We start from the raw sequence: 20,178 nt of genomic DNA, 5'->3' as shown, positions 1-20,178 counted from the left end.
CATAAGTGCTGTGGGGCTGGGAGAGAGGGATGAATAAAGGGAGCAAGTCAGGGTGATGCAGAAGGGATTGGAAGGAAAGGGAAAGAGGGCTTAGCCAGGGAAGGTCTCTTGGAGGAGATGTGCCTTCATTAAGGCTTTGAAGTTGGGGAGGAGATGTCCCCTCAGTGAGACTTTGAACCTGGGGAGAGTAATCGTCTGTCAGATATGAGGCGGGAGGGCATTCCAAAACAGAGGTAGGCTGTGGGCATGAGGTCAGTGGTGAGATAGATGAGATAAAGGTACAGTGAGTAGATTAGCATTAGAGGAATGAAGTTGTGGGCTGAGTTGAGTAGGAGAGTAGTGAGGTGAGGTAGGAGGGGTCAAGGTGATTGAGCGCTTTAAAGCCAATGGTGAGGAGTTTCTGTTTGACATGGAAGTGGATGGGCAACCACTGGAGGTTCTTGAGGAGTGGGAAAACATGGACTGATTTCTCCACACAAAAATAATCCAGGCAGCAGAGTGAAGTATGGACTGGAGTAGGGAGGTCAGCAAAGAGACTGATGCAGTAATCAAGGCAGGATAGGATAAGTGATTCGATTAACGTGGTAGCAGTATCTTGTATAGGCAGACTATACTAAAATATTGGGGTGCTTTACATGCTTTACATTCTCTATGCTTTTTGGTTAGGAAGCCTCCGCCCGCGCCCCGCCAGGAGATCTCTGTTGGTGAGGGCAGCAGAAGTAAGCTGGCTCCCCAGAAGTAGGGAAGGCATCAGATTGTACTGGTGGTGGGGGCTGGGCTCCCCTACTGAAACCTTTCCTGTTTAACTGCATCCTTCGCCCTTGGCTAGGGAGTCAGAGAAAACCTCTCCTGTTTAACTGCACCCTTCTCCCTTGGCTAGGGAGTCAGGGAACACCTCATGCTGTGCCATAATTAAATGTCATCATGGGGTGCATAACTGTGCTGGGCACTGAGAGTGGAAAATATAGAAAGCAGCAGGCCTAGTGGAAAGAGCGCAGGCCTAGGCGTCAGGGGACCTGGGTTCTAACTCTGACTCTGCCACTTGTCTGCTGTGTGATCATGGGCGAGTCAGTTCACTTCTCTGGGTCTCGGTTACCTCATCTGTAAAATGGGGATTAAGACTGTGACCCCCCCGACCCCCCAATGCGGGATGGAGACTGTGTTCAACCTGATTTGTCTGTATCCACCCCGGTGCTTAGTACAGTGCCTGGCACATAGAAGAAAGTACTGATAAAATCCGCAGTTATTATTATTATTATATTAGGTCTTTCCTTTTCCCTTGAATCTATCAGTGATATGATCGTCCCCCTCTCCATCCCCCCCATCTTACCTCCTTCCCTTCCCCACAGCCCCTGTATATATGTATATATGTTTGTACATATTTATTACTCTATTTATTTATTTTACTTGTACATATCTATTCTATTTATTTTATTTTGTTAGTATGTTTGGTTTTGTTCTCTGTCTCCCCCTTTTAGACTGTGAGCCCACTGTTGGGTAGGGACTGTCTCTATATGTTGCCAATTTGTACTTCCCAAGCGCTTAGTACAGTGCTCTGCACGTAGTAAGCGCTTAATAAATACGATTGATGATGATGATGATGATATTTTTGAGTGCTTACTATTTGCAGGGCACTGTACTAAACGCTTGAGAGAGTTCAATAGTAATAGAATTGGAAGGCACGGTTCCTGCCCATAAGGAGCTTACTGTTTAAAGGGGGAGATAGAAATTAAAATATAATACAGCTACGGGGAAATGGAAGAGAATAGGGCTCTGTACATAAGTGCTGGGGGTGGGGTGACTTTCAAGTGCTTAAGGATTCACATCCAAGTGTAAGGGTGATGCAGAAAGGAGGGCGAATAGGGGAAATGAAAGCAACTAAATGCAGGACTTTGGTCCCCCATCCTCTTTGTGCTAGTTCTGTGGGTATTTATATGCTGCCCCTACCTCCAGTGAACCCTTTAAATGAGGTTGGAGGGGAGGGAGCGGCAGAATGACAGCAAATTACAGAAGCCTCCAGGTTAAATCCAAAGGGTTGGCTGGCCTAGTCTGAGTGGGATTAAGGGAGGAGTTGGGATTGGATGGGAGGGAGCTGGGGAAATTCATTCATTCATTCATTCATGGCCAGGACTTGCATGAGGACCAAGAGATGATGGGGACCAAGCTGAGCCTGCTGGCTGTACTGCAGCTGTACGTTTGTAGAGACGGGCAAAAAAAAAATCTCACAGGGGCTGCTGTGCTCTCAGGGATAATCAGAGTCATCTGCTGTGCCGTGGAGGCTGGGCCCTATTGCCATCCAGAGCAATGTTGAGCTCCCACTGGGCCCTCTTGGGGCATCAGATGGCAATAATAACAATAATAATAATAATAATAATAGCACTTGTAAAGTGTTACTGTGCCAAGCATTCATTCAATCAGTCGTATTTATTGAGCACTTACCATGTGTAGAGCACACAGGCTTGGGAAGTACAAGTCAGCAACATATAGAGATGGTCCCTACCCAACAGCCAGCTCACAGTCTAGAAGGGGGAGACAGACAACAAAACAAAACATATAGACGGGTGTCAAAATCATCAGAATAAATAGAATTATAGCTATATGCACATCATTAACAAAATAAATAGAATAATAAATATGTACAAGTAAAATAAATAGAGTAATAAATCTGTACAAATATATACAAGTGCTGTGGGGAGGGGAAGGAGGTAGGGCAGAGGGGGGATGGGGAGGAGGAGAGGAAAAAGGGGGCTCAGTCTGGGAAGGCTTCCTGGAGGAGGTGAGCACTGTTCTAAGCGCTGGGATAGATACAAGTCATTCGGGTTGGACACAGTCCCTGTCCCACATGAGGCTCACCGAGGCCCAGAGAAGTGAAGTGATTTGCCCAAGGTCACACAGCAGACAAATGGTGGAGCTGGGATTAGAATCCAGGTCCTGCACTTTGGGAACTTGGCTTTAACTATCTAGGCCTGGGCTGGGGCAGTGCTCTCAGCAAGGGAGAAACGTGTTGGGGTGAGTTGGGGGTTGGAATGAGCAAACCCAGGAGAATCGTGGTTGGAGAAGGGATTTGTCCAAAAGAATGTGGGAGTTATTACAGAGGATGCGTAAAACCAGACCGGCAGATCCAGTCACTGTTATAATATCATAATAAGATTGACAAGAAAATGGATGAAAATGTGATTTAGAAAGGAGCTTTTGTAAGAAGCTGGAAATAAACGTAGGTGTGCCCCAGGTTACAATAATAATAATGATGATGGCATTTATTAAGCACTTACTATGTGCAAAGCACTGTTCTAAGCCCTGGGGAGGTTACAAGGTGATCAGGTGGTCCCACGAGGGGCTCACAGTCTTAAACCCCATTTTACAGATGAGGTAACTGAGGCACAGAGAAATTAAGTGACTTGCCTGAAGTCACCCAGCTGACAATTGGCAGAGCTGGGATTTGAACCCATGACCTCTGACTCCAAAGCCCGGGCTCTTTCCACTGAGCCACGCTGCTTCTCTTATGTTCTGAATGCCCCACAATCTGGGTAACTGGGGAGAGTGTTAAACCGTGTTTAGGGACGTGCCCCAGAGTATGTCAGCTCAGTCCCAATGTTACATCTAACCGCAGTAGGTCGGTGTCCTTCCCACCCTTTCTGCCTCCCTTCACACTCATTCATTCATTCATTCAATCGTATTTATTGAGTGCTTACTGTGTGCAGAGCACTGGACTAAGCGCTTGGGAAGTACAAGTTGGCAACATACAGAGATGGTCCCTACCCAACAGTAGGCTCACAGTCTGGAAGGGGGAGACAGACATCAACAATTATTAACCAAACAGAATAAATTTGTACAAGTAAAATAAATAAATGAACAGAGTAATAAATACATACAAACATATATACAGGTGCTGTGGGGAGGGGAAGGAGGTAAGGCGGCGGGGGGAGGGGGAGAGGAAGGAGGGGGCTCAGTCTGGGAAGGCTGTTGCCAACTTGTACTTCCCAAGGGCTTAGTCCATTCATTCGTTCAGTCGTATTTATTGAGCGCTTACTGTGTGCAGAGCACTGTACTAGGCACTTGGGAAGTACAAGTTGGCAACATATAGAGACAGTTCCTACCCAACAGCGGGCTCACAGTCTGGAAGGGGGAGACAGACAACAAAACAAAACATATTAACCAAATAAAATAAATAGAATAAATATGTACAAGTAAAATAGAGTCATAAATACGTACAAACATATATACAGGTGCTGTGGGGAGGGGAAGGAGGTAAGGCGGAGGGAGGGGGAGAGGAAAGAGGGGGCTCAGTGTGGGAATCAATCAATCAATTGTATTTATTGAGCGCTTACTGTGTGCAGAACACTGTACTAAGCGCTTGGGAAGCACAAGTTGGCAACATATAGAGACGGTCCCTACCCACTCCATTTGTGCCGAAGCCTGCCGCGTCACACCGTGTTTCAGCCCTTTCCTTCACCTTTAATTCTACCTCAGTGGCTAATCCAGCGGCTGCCACCACCCCATTTTGCACCAGTTCCCAGTCACTGGTGTGTTTTTTGTAGCTCAGCTTCTCTACCCTGTTGGGGAGAGAGACTGCCCAGCCAACTCGACATCAAAGCAGAGCCTGCTGACCATCGGGTTTGAAGCATTCAGCCATCTCCCCCCCTCCTATCTTACCTCACTTATCTCCTCAGACCGCCCAGCCTGCACACTACCCCCTTCAAACACCAACCTACTCACTGTATCCCAATCTGTCAGTCTCACTTGTGATCCCTTGCCCATGTTCTCCTTCTGGCCTGGAACTCTCCCCTTTATTCATTCATTCAGTCAGTCATATTTATTGAGTGCTTACTGTGTGTTGAGCACTGTAATAAGTGCTTGGGAAAGTACAATACAGCAATAAAGAGAGACAGCCCCTGCCCACAAGGAGCTCACAGTCTGGGGCCGGGGAGACAGACATCAGTACAAATAAACAGACATCAATATAAATAGATAAAATTACAGATATATACAGAAGGGCTGTGGGGTGGGGAGAGGGGGGAAGATCAAAGGGAGTGGGCGATGAGGAAAAGTGGGGGTCAGCCTGGGAAGGCCTCCTGGAGGAGATGTTCATTAAGGTTTTGAAGGGGAGGAGATTAATTGGTGAATTTGAGGAAAGAGGGCATTCATTCATTCAGTCGTATTTATTGAGCGCTGACTGTGTGCAGAGCACTGTACTAAGCGCTTGGGAAGTACAAGTTGGCAACACATAGAGACGGTCCCTACCTAACAGTGGGCTCACAGTCTAGAAGGGGGAGACCGATAAGACAAAACATATTAACAAAATAAAATAAATATGTACAAATAAAATAAATAGAGTAATAAATACGTACAAACATATATACATACCAGAGGTAGTACGTGGGTCAGGGGTCGGCAGTGAGACAGGTGAGATCAAGGCATGGTGAAAGACTACCACTGTCCCTACCTCCAAAGCCTTATTAAAATCACATCTCCTCCAAGAGGCCTTCCCTAAGAGGCCACCATTTCCGCCACTCCCTTCCAGGTTTCCTGTGTCTTTGGATTTATACCCTTTAAGCACTTGATAGTCACCCCACACTCAGTACCTCAGCACTTATTAATTTGTTTTAATGTCTGTCTCCCCCTCTAGACTGCAAGCTCCTTGTAGCAGGGAACATGTCTACCAACGCTGTTGTACTGCACTCTCCCAAGTGCTTAGTTCAGTCCTCTGCCCACAGTAAGCGCTCAATCAATACCATTGAGCAGCAGCTTGGGAAGGAACCCAGACTAAGCCCCCGCACTTTTTCTCTGCTCCTCCTCCCCTCCCCATCGCCCCGACTTGTTCCCTCTGCTCTATCTCCCTCCCCACCTGACAGCACTTGGGTATATATGTACATATTTATTATTCTATTTATTTTATTAATGATGGGTATCTATAATTCTGTTGATGCTATTGATGCCTGTTTACTTGTTTTGATGTCTGTCTCCCGCCTTCTAGACTGTGAGCCCATTGTTGGGTAGGGATTGTCTCTGTTGCTGAATTGTACTTTTTAAGTGCTTAGTACAATGCTCTGCACACAGTAAGTGCTCAATAAATACGATTGAATGAATGAACCCCCACCCATCCAGCTCTCATGTGTCCCTGCCTCTGTCCTATGACTAAGAAATTGGGGCTTCGGGCTGACGAATGGGAAATGTTGGGGCAGGGAAGGGTTGGGTGGCAACCAAGGCAGATGGTAAAGGTTAGAATTAAAAATGGGGGTGGGGAGTAGAAACACCTCCAAAAACGGAATCAGACCACACAGTAAAGTAAAAAGGAGGCCTGGGTAGGTGGAGGGAAGAGGAAGAAACTGGAAATAGGGGAAGGTGAGAGGAGGGAGTTGGGGCAGTAAGAGAAGCAGCGTGGTTCAGTGGAAAGAGCACAGGCTTGGGAGTCAGAGGTCATGGGTTTGAATCCCCACTCAGCCAAGTGTCAGCTGTGTGACTTTGGGCAAGTCACTTAACTTCTCTGGGCCTCAGTTACCTCATCTGTAAAACAGGGACTAAGAGTGTGAGCCCCGCATGGTACAACCTGATCACCTTATACCCTCCCCAGTGCTTAAAACAGTGCTTTGCACATAGTAAGCGTTTAACCATTGCCATTATTATTATTATTACTACTCACCAAATTCACAATGTGAGAACTGCTTCCTTCCTCAGCAAAGTGCGGCCCATTTTGGTGCTTTACAGATGAAGGTAGTAAAGGGCTGAAGGTGAGTTTGAGACAGGCTGTTGCATATAACAGAACACATGGTCCACAAGCTCATGTGGAATATCCTGCGAGGCCCTTAGCAGTGAGCTCCGTGAGGAATACAGAGGTGCAGAAGATAAGCCACTTTGTGGGCAGGGAGGAATGAATGAATCCACCAACTCTTTTGTATCATATTTTCCCAAGTGCTGAGTACAGCGCTTCTTAAAGTAAACGCTCAACAAATGTCATTAATTGATAGTCTACTATAAGGCAGTTTACGAAGTAAAGAAGGCTGCTGTTCAATCTAAGTTGGATAGAGTCTTCACTAAAGTTGAAAAGTGTCTCACAGTTAGCCGAACAAGATTCTACTTCTGCAGTCTCCTGCAAAGATTCGTAATTATATTATTACTCAATCAGCTCATGTCGTGATGTTATGCTTTGAGCTGTTTTAAAAAAATTTAAGTTGTTTAGTGATGTTTATGTTACAGTATGTAGCATGTAAAGGGATTTCACGTTATTTTTTCAGAGGTTCTGGGTCAGATTCCAATTTATGACCTGTAAGGTCTGCGGGAAAGCATACCCACAACATAGACATTTGCAAAAAAACTACATTTGCAAGGACCATAACCCACCGAATCATGGGCTATTCTATATACTCTGTTCTCCTATTATACAGAGGTCACATTTCTGACCAGTCTTGCTTTTAAAGTTAGCTCACTGTGTCCACAACTGTTTCTTCTGAAAACACACCTTATTCTATCCAAATAGGTGCAGTGGTTAGGAGAATGTTCCTTAACAGAATTCTCTCTGAAATGCAAAGTTAAAACACTTGTTATGGAAGAATTGGTCGTGTTTAATTATTTTTCATTTATCTCATGCAAAAGAATATTCTTTAAAGGGGATTTATAAAAAGCCATACCTATTGAGAAAGGTTTTACTACCGGATTTGTGAAGGTACTTCACAGGGAACCAAGAAGAAGATACCTTACATGCTGTAACCTGAGAGATTAGCTAATCAGGTCTCAAACAAGGGCATCATCAGATAACCTGGAGTTTAAAGAAATGTAAAGGGAAAAGCAAGTAAATTATTTTAACAATAGGCCACAAATGCCACCTTGGGGCAGACTAATGGTCCATTCAGTCCAGTTTTTGTTCACTGCTGACACTCCACTAGATCAGATATATTCCTGAAATTAGGACAAGTAGATCATGGATACCAGATACCTAAGAGATGATTCCTTCAGCCAGGCCTTCAGCATCACTTATAGGCCTTTTTGATTACACACTCTCATCTGTTGGTGAATTTCACCGTCAGTTGTCTTCTTCGAGTATGAGCAGCTTCTCTCTCTCACTTTCAACCTCTCTTTTTTTCCTCTTAAATTCTCTAACATATATTGAAGAATGTATATAAGTTGGATGTCATTACATATTAAATTCAGGCATATTTGTCAGCCAGTGTGTATTTTTGTAGTTTTTTCATATATAATTGCCCTATGAATTTGAAGGTGATGTCCCATACAGTGTCATAATAATATGAATAACAATGTTATGTAAATGCTTAGTATGTGTCCAGCAATGTGCTGAACACTGAGGTAGATTCAGTGTAATCAGATAAGACAATCCCTGGTGCACATGGGGCTCACAGTCTAAAGGGAATGGAGAACAGGTATCTAATCCCCATTTTACAAATAAGGAAACTGAGGCACCAATATTTTGTGACAATGTCACACAGCAGGCAAGTGGCCAAATTGGGGTTAGAACTCAGGTGTTATTTGTTAAGCCCTTACTATGTGCCAAGCAAAAGTGCTGGGCTAGATACAAGATAGTCATGGGGCTCACAGTCTAAATAGGAGGGGAGCAGGTATTGAATCCCCATTTTGCAGATAAAGGAACTGAGGCCCAGAGGAGTTATGTGACTTGTCCAAGATCATACGGCAGGCCAGTAGTGGAGCTGGGATTAGAACCAGGTCTCTTGACTCCCAGTACTGTTCTCTTTCCACCAGGCCACATTGCTTCATCGTAAAAGGATTTAGTCTTCTAAACTAAGTGATCTTTTTGACCACCTTGACTGTTTCAAATGCATTGCTATCTTTGAAACAGAGGCTACAATTAAGTATTGTTGCACAATATTGGGATGGCACCTGCAGCATTTGGTGTGTCGAATAGTTGTTTCAGCCCTGACAGGTGTTTTATTGCTCTTCTTTCTTATGATACTTGCAGGTGAATAAGTGTGTAAGTTTTTGAAAAGATAAGTCTGCTTGAAACAGCCACCTCTTCATAAAATATATAGGCCAGTAGAGTTTTCCTTAATGGTAGTTGTGATGCTCTAGTTGACCTTTTGCCCTTACAAGGCTTTCTCACAAGTTTTCCAGTGCTTCCTGGTTTTGATCAGCCCAGACATGTAGTTCCATGACTCATTTACTACCATTGCAGCTTTTTGAGTAGTTCCTTTTTCTCCTAATATTAACCAAACAGGAGGAAATCAGAAGAAATGAATCCCTTGCCATACCCCAAGCAGCCATTGCCCTTCTCTCTCTTCTTCCCCTGACAGGTTCTTGCCCCCTCTGTTAGTGATCAAATGACACAGCTGCTTTGGGAGCCTTGTGAGGAGAAGAGAAGACTGAACACCCCCTCTAAATCCATAGATATCTGTGGACGCCAGAGATCACGGAGCATAGGCAAAATAAGAGCCCTTGGTGTATCGGCCTCTCTACCAGCCCCATTTATAGAATTGTTTGGTGTAACATAAACACCTTAATAAGAGCCCTTGGTGTACTGTTTATCCGCCTCTTTAACAGCCCTGTATATAGAATTGTTTGGTGTAACATAAACACCTTAAATGATGTAGGGTCAGAGACTTCGTTAAAGTGACCGCTGACAGCACTCAAGCCTAGTCAAGAAACTGGACTGACTGGTATAAAACCAGTCCTTCAAGCGCCTTTCAGCTGAAAAAGCTGGGCAGGTATGTCACTGTATTTACACCTTTCTCAAACCAGGTCCTGGCCTGGAGGCCTTGAATTAAACTGGGCTGTGAGCTTGGTGTGTAACTAGAGTGTCCCCACTCTTCCCCCACACAGCTTCCCCATTTCAGGCCTCCTTGGGCCCTCAGGATCACCTCTCCCCGCCCGCCAGGAAGAATTTGTGTAGTAACAACACCTCTGTACCCCTTGCATTACCTTCCTTGTTCACAGAAGACTGTGTGCTTCCATGAGTGACCATTCATGCAAAGCTCTCTTCCTTCCTCAGTCCTCCTAGAGATGAGGCTAGGGCATTCCGAGCATGACCAAAAGAAGAAACTCCAGGCCTAGTATAGGCCTTTAAGCCATGTTAGCCCCTACAGTCTCACCCCACTCGGACTCTATCAAGTGGCAGCTCCAAATATTTGAGTGAATAAAACTTAGACATCAAAGGAGATGGGAAAGACGAGTGGTTAATCTGGGAAATGTATGATAACTACATCTGCCCTCTTTCACTAACTCCATCCCCCTTTATCTATGCATTTGGGTCTTTACCCTTGGGCACTTGGTATTCATCTTACCCTCAGTCCCACAGCACTCATGTGCATATCTGTTATTTATTTATATTAATGTCTGTCTCCTGTTCCAGACTCTAAGCTCCTTGTGGGTAGGGAACGTGTCTAACTCTTCTGTATCATATTCTCTCAAGCGCTTAGTACAGCGCTCTGCACTCAGTAAGTGCTCAGTGAATACGATGGATTGATAACATTGACTGACCTTGGCTTCACAGACTCCGTCCTCTCCTGGTTCTCCTCTTATCTCTCCGGTTGTTCATTCTCAGTCTCTTTTGCAGGCTCCTCCTCCCCCTCCCATCCCCTTACTGTGGGGGTTCCCCAAGATTCAGTGCTTGGTCCCCTTCTGTTCTCGATCTACACACACTCCCTTGGTGACCTCATTCGCTCCCACAGCTTCAACTATCATCTCTACGCTGATGACACCCAGATCTCCATCTCTGCCCCTGCTCTCTCCCCCTCTCTCCAGGCTCGCATCTCCTCCTGCCTTCAGGACATCTCCATCTGGATGTCTACCTGCCACCTAAAACTCAACATGTCCAAGACTGAACTCCTTGTCTTCCCTCCCAAACCTTGTCCTCTCCCTGACTTTCCCATCTCTGTTGACGGCACTACCATCCTTCCCGTCTCACAAGCCCGCAACCTTGGTGTCATCCTCGACTCCACTCTCTCGTTCACCCCTCACATCCAAGCTGTCACCAAAATCCTGCCGGTCTCAGCTCTGCAACATTGCCAAGATCCGCCCTTTCCTCTCCATCCTCACCGCTACCCTTCTCGTTCAAGCTCTCATCGTATCCCGTCTGGACTACTGCATCAGCCTTCTCTCTGATCTCCCATCCTCGTGTCTCTCCCCACTTCAATCCATACTTCATGCTGCTGCCTGGATTGTCTTTGTCCAGAAACGCTCTGGGCATGTTACTCCCCTCCTCAAAAATCTCCAGTGGCTACCAATCAATCTGCGCATCAGACAGAAACCCTCACCCTGGGCTTCAAGGCTGTCCATCACCTTGCCCCCTCCTACCTCACCTCCCTTCCCTCCTTCTCCAGCCCAGCCCGCACCCTCCGCTCCTCCGCCGCTAATCTCCTCACCATACCTCGTTCTCGCCCGTCCCGCCATCGACCCCCGGCCCACGTCCTCCCCCGGGCCTGGAATGCCCTCCCTCTGCCCATCCGCCAAGCTAGCTCTCTTCCTCCCTTCAAGGCCCTACTGAGAGCTCACCTACTCCAGGAGGCCTTGCCAGACTGAGCCCCTTCCTTCCTCTCCTCCTTGTCCCCCTCTCCATCCCCCCCATCTTACCTCCTTCCCTTCCCCACTGCACCTGTATATATGTATATATGTTTGTACATATTTATTACTCTACTTACTTTACTTGTACATATCTATTCTATTTATTTTATTTTGTTAGTATGTTTGGTTTTGTTCTCTGTCTCCCCCTTTTAGACTGTGAGCCCACTGTTGGGTAGGGACTGTCTCTATATGTTGCCAATTTGTACTTCCCAAGCGCTTAGTACAGTGCTCTGCACACAGTAAGCGCTCAATAAATACGATTGATGATGATGATGATAACAAAATCTTGCCTTTATGAAGGATTCTGATATTTGTTACCTTCCTTAGAAATTTGACATAAAAATCTTCATGATCAGCACATTGCCTCTTTGGTATTCGTTTTGCTGCCAACCCTCTGTGAGGTAAATCATTTCCATATGAGACCTGAAATTTGATATGAAAATGAAAACCACATTTGAAAGTTCTTGAGATCTTCATAAGGAAAGTTATTTTCAGGTTGGGGTGAGCACGTATAGACATCTTCTGTCCCTGCTTCATTCATTCATTCATTTAGTCGTATTTATTGAGTGCTTACTGAGCGCAGAGCACTGTAGTAAGCACTTGGGAAGTGCAAGTCAGCAACATATAGAGACGGTCCCTACCCAACAACGGGCTCACAGTGTAGAAGGGGGAGGCAGAAAACAAAACATGTAGACAGGTGTCAAAATCATCAGAACAAATAGAATTAAGGCTATATGCACATCATTAACAAAATAAATAGAATAGTAAATATGTACAAGTAAAATGGAGTAATAAATCTGTACAAATATATGCAAGTCCTGTGGGGAGGGGAAGGAGGTAGGGCAGGAGGGATGGGGAGGGGGAGAGGAAAAAGGGGGCTAAGTCTGGGAAGGCCTCCTGGAGGAGGTGAGCTCTCAGTAGGGATTTGGAGGGAAGAAGAGAGCTAGCTTGGCGGATGTGTGGAGGGAGGGCATTCCAGGCCAGGGGAAGGACGTGGGCCGGGGGTCGATGGCAGGACAGGTGAGAACGAGGTACAGTGAGGAGGTTAGTGGCAGAGGAGCGGAGGGTACGGGCAGGGCTGGAGAAGAAGAGAAGGGAGGTGAGGTAGGAGGGGGCGAGGTGATGGACAGCCTTGCAGCCGAGAGGAGTTTTTGCTTGATTCATAGGTTGACAGGCAGCGACTGGAGACTTTTGAGGAGGGGAGTAACATGCCCAGAGCATTTCTGCACAGTTCATTCTGCACATTTCTTCAGTTATATTTATTGGATGCGTACAGCGTGCGGAAAACTGTACTAATCACTTGGGAGAGTACAGTACAACAGTAAACAGACACATTCCCTGCCCACAATGAGCTTACAGTCTAGAGAGGCTTAAGTCTTAAAGTCTTCCCCCAGTGGCTGGGTCCACCTTTTTGTTCTGTCACTGTGGTAGTGCTGTTAAAAATGCTGCAGGAAAATGCTTTCCTTATGTTTTTTCTTGTCATCTTAAACATTTATTTCAATATTATTCCTGAATTGTTTTAATGAGCAGTTTGATTTATTTAAAAAAGGTGTCAGTGGAATGTTTTAAGTTTAAAATATTGATTTGTTTTTTGTATGCGATAAGAGAGTTGGCCCTGCATAACCAATGTTTATTTAAATTCACCGAGTGAAATGAAATGATTCAAAGCAATTCAATGAAAACCAACAATGCAGGATATAGAGCTTGTTTGAAGGAATTATTAGATGGAATTTGGGGGACTGACCTGAAAAAAGTCAGTACATTTTATACCACATTTCTCAATTAAATGAATAGTGCAAATCGTTTTGATACAGTTTAGAAATGTAAACCTGCACATTCTGCACCTGAATGTGATAACTTCATTTTCATCAATAGTAGCAGTTTCACTTATTAAACTTTTAAGTTGAGAGATTAGGACTAAGTTCCTTGTGGGCATGGAGCATGTCTACTAACTCTGTGGTATTGTACTCTACCAAGCTCTTAGTACAGTACTCTGTGCACTTATTCTTTTATGGTATTTAAGCACTTACTATGTTCCAGGCACTGCATTAAGCACTGGGGTAGATACAGGCTTTTTGAGTAAGATCTCATTAAATAGCATTGGTTGATTGGAGGAGATTTTAGGCTCATGACACTTAAGGTGAAAATGTTCAGCATGAGCCTGTCTAATTGGAAAATACTGTCTTGTCTGTTAGCTGGTAGAATGTAAAAGCTAGGTAAGAACACAAATTCATTCAATTGTATTTATTGAGTGCTTATTGTGTGCAGAGCACTGTACTAAGCACTTGGGAAGTACAAGTTGGCAACATATAGAGACGGTCCCTACCCAACAGTGGGCTTACAGTCTAGAAGACTACAAATCTCAACAACTTATATGTACACTTGATAAGCAGACAAAGTACTTGGGTGGGTGAGGTGGATTGGTCAGATTGACTAGCGTCAGTTGGGATTATTAATAATAATAATGGTATTCGTTAAGAATTTACTATGTGTCAGGCAATGTACTAAGCACTGAGGTGTATACAAGCAAATCGAGTTGGACAAGGACCCTGCCCCATGTGGGCCTCACAGTCTCAACCCCCCAGATGAGATAACTGAGGCACAGAGAAGTGAAATTACTTGCTCAAGGTCACAGAGCAGACAAGTGGAAGAGCTGGGATCAGAATCCATGACCTTCTGACTCCCAGGCTCAAGCTCTCGGAAGGCTGCCTAGAGGAGATGGTTTTTTATTAGAATACGAAAGAAGGAGAGGGATGTGGTTTGGTGATAGAGAGGGAAACTTCCAGACTAGGAGATTGGTGGGTTCAGTGGCTTAGAGAAGTAGTAGGAGTATTAATAGTATTTATTACATGTGTACTTTGTGCGAAAGAGTACATGGGTGGGAATTAGACATGGTCCTTCATGCTTGAGGGGCTCACTATGTATGAGGGAAGAGAGGAGTCTGGAGACAGATGTACAAAGAGAGATGAAACACTAAAACAACATAAAATAAGAACAGATACAAAGTATCAACAACAAAAGCAGTAGGTTACCGTGGCTAGAGGAACAGAGATTCGGGATCTTTGTGGTTCAGGGTCCAGCAGTGACAACCCATAGCTACAGTAGCTGCCTCAGCTTACCCAACGCTGAAAACTGTGTGGAGACCTGTGCCGCTGCTTCTATCTTCCCCCACCCCCTCCCCAACGCTTTGTGGTGATGCAAGGCTAAGGGAGAATGTTTGAGGAGACTTGTTGTTGGCTTGGCATGAAAAGACAACTGGTAGATGAGGGCAGTTAAATGGTGAGGAGGACAGCTTGTGGTAGAGATCTAAACAATTAATAATGATAGTGATAGTAATAAAAATGCATTCATTCATTCAGTCGTATTTATTGAGTGCTTACCATATGCAAAGCAATGTACTAAGTGCTTGGGAGAATTCAATGTAGCAACAGACATTTCCCTCCTACCCACAATGAGCTCACAGTCAAGGGGGGGATTGTGGGATAGTGGCCAATTATAGAATTTATATTATAAATGGGATAAATTGCGGTATAAATGGGATAGGCAGGGCAGTGAATAGGTGACCTAGTCAATGGAATACACTCTAGCCCCGGTGTATTAGCCTGTATTTTTCCCATATCAGATTTTCTTAGGCCTGCCGCCAGGACTTCCAGGATTTAGGGCCAGGTTGGGCCAGATAAACCTCTGTATGTCTGACCCATAGATACAGTTCCCAACTGTGCATACTTTGGACAGAAAAATGAACCCAGTGGAGTCATTGTCTCTTTGTTGCTGAGTTGTACTTTCCAAGCGCTTAGTATAGTGCTCTGCACACAGTAAGCGCTCAGTAAATACGATTGAACGAATGAATGAGTCACTGTCTGCTAAACATAAGTGCGAAGAATTCTCCAGTTGAGCCCAGACAGATTCAGGCCAGTCCCAGGAGTTTGTCCTGCGATTGAAGTCCACGGTTACGAGTTTTGTGTGGACAGAAGTGCCACTTGGGAACCACTATAGATGTCAGAGTAGAGGTGTGACGTGGCCTAATGGAGAGAGAGCACAGGCCTGGAAGTGAGAGGGACCTGTGTTCTAATCCTGGCTCCGCCACTTGTCTGCTGTGTGACCGTGGGCAAATCACTTATCTTTGCTACAGTTACCTCATCTGTTAAATGGGGATTGAGACTATGCGCCCCATTGTAGGACAGGGACTGTGTCCAACCTGATTAACTTGTATCTATCCCAGAGCTCAGTACAGTGCCTGGCACATAGTGAGCACTTAACGAACACCATAAAAAAGTATAAACAACCCCCTGAAGTACCTTTATTCCAATCGTATATGTTCTATTACGCCTTAAGACTTCCTCTCTGTATTTTAAGTATCCACTTCTTCTGCTTAGGTTGTAAATTCCTTGAGAGCATGGATCATGTGTAGTAACCGCACTTAGTGCATTATTCTGCATGCAGTAGATGCTAGATGAATCCTTTTGACTGATTGAGAAGTCGGAGTCAGAGAGGTCAGAACAAGGGTTGTAGTAATTCAGATGCAAAATCATGTTGGATATTTGTCCTTTTTTGTGGAAAAGCAAAAATGTTTGGGGGGGTGATGTGAATGTGTCTCTATAGGGATTTAGTTATTTTTTTTATGGTATTTGTTAAGTGCTTCTTATGTGCCTAACTTCCTATGTTCTCAACACTGGGGTAGGTACAAGTTAACTTGGTTAGACAAGGGGCTCACGGTCTAAGCAGGAGGGAAAATAGGTATTTAACCCCCATTTTACAGTTTAGGAAACTGAGGCTTAGAGAAGTGAAGTGACTTGCCCAGGGTCACTTGCCATGGTTTCATTAGGCCATGCTGCTTCTCTTTATGGTCAAATTTATAGGACTTAAGAACCTTTTCATAAGGCCCAAACATTCCCATCCCATTGCTCTTTCTTTTGTTTTCCAGAATATCTTTAAATATTTTACAGCCCCCTGGGGTAATGATTGCTTAAAAAAAGTTTCTGATCATGCTGTCAAGATTTACTAAGAACTTTTTGATACCAAGGTCGTTAATCCCAATAGTTTACCAGATTAATTAGAATTTCAGTAAATCAAATTAATTATTTTAAGATCACATGGAGGAGGTGATTTGCGGTGGTTAACCTGGGCCTCGGTGCAGGCTGCCATTGACATAAGGAATGGTCTTAGTCTGTTCTGAAAAATTTGAACCTTCTTTGCTATACCGTCAGTGAATATGCTCTTCCGAGGGAAATGATTAAGGTGGGTTACTCAGATAATTACCCTGCTGTTGAGCTTCAGGATGCTGAAGGAAGTCACTTGGCTGTAGGTTTCGGAAAGATGCATTTCATTTATACTGTTGCTGATTTGGGGAAGTTTGGAACACATTTGATCAGTCCCTGCTGAGGAAATGAATAATATTTATTTTTCTGGTTTTGAGGTCATGAGCATGAATAGTCGGTGGTAATTCAGATTTTTTGGGCGTAACATTTTTTTTAACCTGTTTCTAAAGTTGTAAAAAGCCAATACAGTTTGAGGGGAAGGAGCCAGGTTAAATCCCCTACTGGAGAACAGAACTATGAACTCCATTGTCTCCAGCAGCAAACCTGGGGAAGTGTAAAGTGGCAGGGGGTGTGACCTGGAGTTTTTTTTTCCCCTTTAGTTGCTTCTCAGGCTTTTTCCCCATGGAACTGCCCCTGCGGAAAACATCCATGGAAAAAGTCCTCATGAAGCAACTTCCCAGTGCTTAGAACAGTGCTTGATGCATAGTAACGCTTAACAAATGCCGTCATTACTGTTTAATTTTACAACCCCTTTCCCCCACAAAAAACATGGAAAACTGCAGTCCTGCCCCCCTAAATTTGCTGCCTGCCACCTGAGGGCCATGAATTTTCAGGAGTCTCCCAAGCATCTTCCTAACAGTTGGAATGTCCTTGACTCCTGATGTTCTTGACTCCCGAAGACCAAGCTAGGATACCCCCGGCCCCTGGTTTTAAATAAATTGATTTTTTGAACTCTTGATTTTATTGCTGGGTTTAAATTTGCCTCCAGGAGTTGTAGGAGACTCAGCTGTATTTTATAATTAAGTTTTCTCCTTTTCTCCACTGAATTTGATGTTCTCTTCCTAACTGCAAATTCAATTCAGCTAAGCAAAAAGTAATACCCCTCTGAAAGCTCTGAGCATCTGTAACAAGGAGAATAAGATAAAGGGGTTAGAAAGTGGGATGGTTATTTGTTTTATGGGCAGTTTGGTTTGATTTGCATGAAAATGTTGCTCTTATTAAGTCTGTAAGTGCCTTATTAGGAAAGATTGGGAGTTGGGTGTGTGTACAAAATTAATAGGTCAATTTCAGAAGGTTGGTGATTCTGCAAGTCCAGGAAATGAAGTTTGTACGATTTTCTTTTAATTACGCTCATGTTCCCAGAGGCCTGCATTGGGAAATGTGAGGTTTATAAAAGCATAAAGGAAAACTTATGGGAAGACAGTCATTGTACAGTAATTGCAACTTTACCAGCTTCTTTTCACATTAGTTCAATGAAAGTTCACCAGATTTTTGAATTTTTCAAATGGGATTGTACAGTGTAAATTTCTTGTAGGTGGAGGTTGTATATACCAACTCTACTGTATGGTATTCTCCCAAGTGCTTCCTACAGCGCTCTGCACACAGAAAGTGCTCTATGAGTACCATTGATTGATTGAATAAAAAGATTTAAAAATTTGCTTGACCAGACAAAAAACAATCATTTTATATAGTAGAGAACCAGTAAAGACTTTCAAACCACTGGATTGATACAAGGCAGTTCAGTGAAGGTGGGCTCAAAGCCCTGACTGCTTCTTGAGGTAAAAAATAGTTGTTGGACTTGTTTTCCCTTACTGACTAACCTCATTTCCTAGTTATCAGAGTGGTTTTCATGTGTGAAAGGTCATTCATAAGGATTTAAGAAAACATTTCAAGATGAGACTCTAAACCAGAATTTCTGCTTGTTTCCTAGATAAGGAGTTTCACTGCATTATTTGAAGAAAGTTAAGGTTGGACCGCTTTCCTGCTCATTTCTTTAATGAAGTCTCTTGCTCCCCGATCAAGCTAAGCACCTTCTTGCTTATGACACACAGGTATGTCAATGGAAAATCGTCAGTAGCTTATTCTGCAAATACCCTGTGGTAGTAATATTTAACTCCCGGAAACAGCGCATTCTGTTCGCCTGATTTCTTTCTTTTACCGAGATCACATAATGAGCCTTGAGGCTTATTTATTTCCTTTTTCATTTCTAAGTATTTTAAACTAGTATTTTATTTTCAAAATAGTTACTTGCCTAGGTAATTACATTCTAAAAGTGTGATGATCTTTGAAGGGTACACTTTGAGCATCAATAATGATGACTTCTCTTCTTCCCCCTTACTTCAGAGCCCATTTAATGTGACGATTATCTTCCCTTTATGAGTTCTGGGCTTCTATTGAACTAAGGAGGGCTCCGATGCGAAAACGAAGACCTGCAGAAGTACAGTAGTAGGTCTCAGATATGTCAAAATGTTGTTCCTCTTGGAGCCTTATCAGGAGTTCTAAAGGAAAGGAATAAGTTCAGAGTTTTAGCTACCATCAGTCCGTCACTCTGTGCAGCACTGTTTTGTTGAAAAAATTAGCCGGATTTTGAAGTGCAATCATAAGCAGAAGTACTCATTTTGTGTTTATAATTTCTGGTCACGGGGTACCTTTTCCTTGAGCTGGAGAAGTTTGTCAGTATGTTGAACGTTAAAGTGTATAAGGTAATGTATTTTGCAGTTTACATTTGATTTATTGAAGTAAAACATTGCTCATGCACACACACAGATCTGACATGGCAACGTGGCCTAGTGGAAAGAACTTGCCTGCTTTGAGACCTTGGGCAAGTCACTTAGCTTCTCTGTGCCTCAGGCTCCTCATCTGTAAAATAAGGATTAAATCCTGTATGAAACAGGGACTGGGTCCAACCTGATTTATCTTGCATCTACCTCAATGCTTAGTGTGGTGCTTGGCATGCCTAATTACCAATCAGTAATAATCAATAATTATTGATTATTACCTGTATATATGTTTGTACATATTTATTACTCTATTTATTTATTTATTTATTTTACTTGTACATATCTATTCTATTTATTTTATTTTGTTAGTATGTTTGGTTTTGTCTCCCCCTTTTAGACTGTGAGCCCACTGTTGGGTAGGGACTGTCTCTACATGTTGCCAATTTGTACTTCCCAAGTGCTTAGTACAGTGCTCTGCACACAGTAAGCGCTCAATAAATACGATTGGTGATGATTGATGGTGATTATCATCCATATACATGTGTGTCCTTTGATTTCAGAAGTGGCGCTATTCATGATGAGATCCTAGCCATGGGTCCAAATGAGGGTTGCTGCAGAAACTGATGTGTGCCTAGAGCACGAGCATGGGAGTTAGAGGTTGTGGGTTCTAATCCCCGCTATGCCACTTCTCAGCTGTGTGACTTAGAACAAGTCACTTAACTTCTCTGTGCCTCAGTTAGCTCATCTGTAAAATGGGGATGAAGTCTGTGAGCCCCACTTGGGGCAATCTGATTACCTTGTATCTACCCCAGCGCTTAGAACAGTGCTTGGCACATAGTAAGCACTTAACAAATACCCTCATTATTATTATCATTATTATTATTATTACTTCTCCC

General features: G+C 43.8%; 1 protein-coding gene across 3 annotated transcripts in view; it reads left to right on the top strand.

Annotated features, from left to right (window-relative positions):
• TRAF3 (TNF receptor associated factor 3) overlaps positions 1-20,178 on the top strand; it is a 145,880-nt gene that overhangs the window by 58,217 nt on the left and 67,485 nt on the right. For all 3 annotated transcript variants that reach the window (XM_038767251.1, XM_038767164.1, XM_038767075.1), the window contains one exon: positions 18,493-18,613. The gene's annotated coding sequence lies outside the window, so the exon portion shown is untranslated. The remainder of the gene's footprint in view (positions 1-18,492; positions 18,614-20,178) is intronic.

This window comes from Tachyglossus aculeatus, chromosome 1 (genome assembly GCF_015852505.1).
Source record: "Tachyglossus aculeatus isolate mTacAcu1 chromosome 1, mTacAcu1.pri, whole genome shotgun sequence".
NCBI classification, from domain to species: Eukaryota; Metazoa; Chordata; class Mammalia; order Monotremata; family Tachyglossidae; genus Tachyglossus; species Tachyglossus aculeatus.
This window is presented reverse-complemented; position numbering and strand designations above follow the sequence as displayed.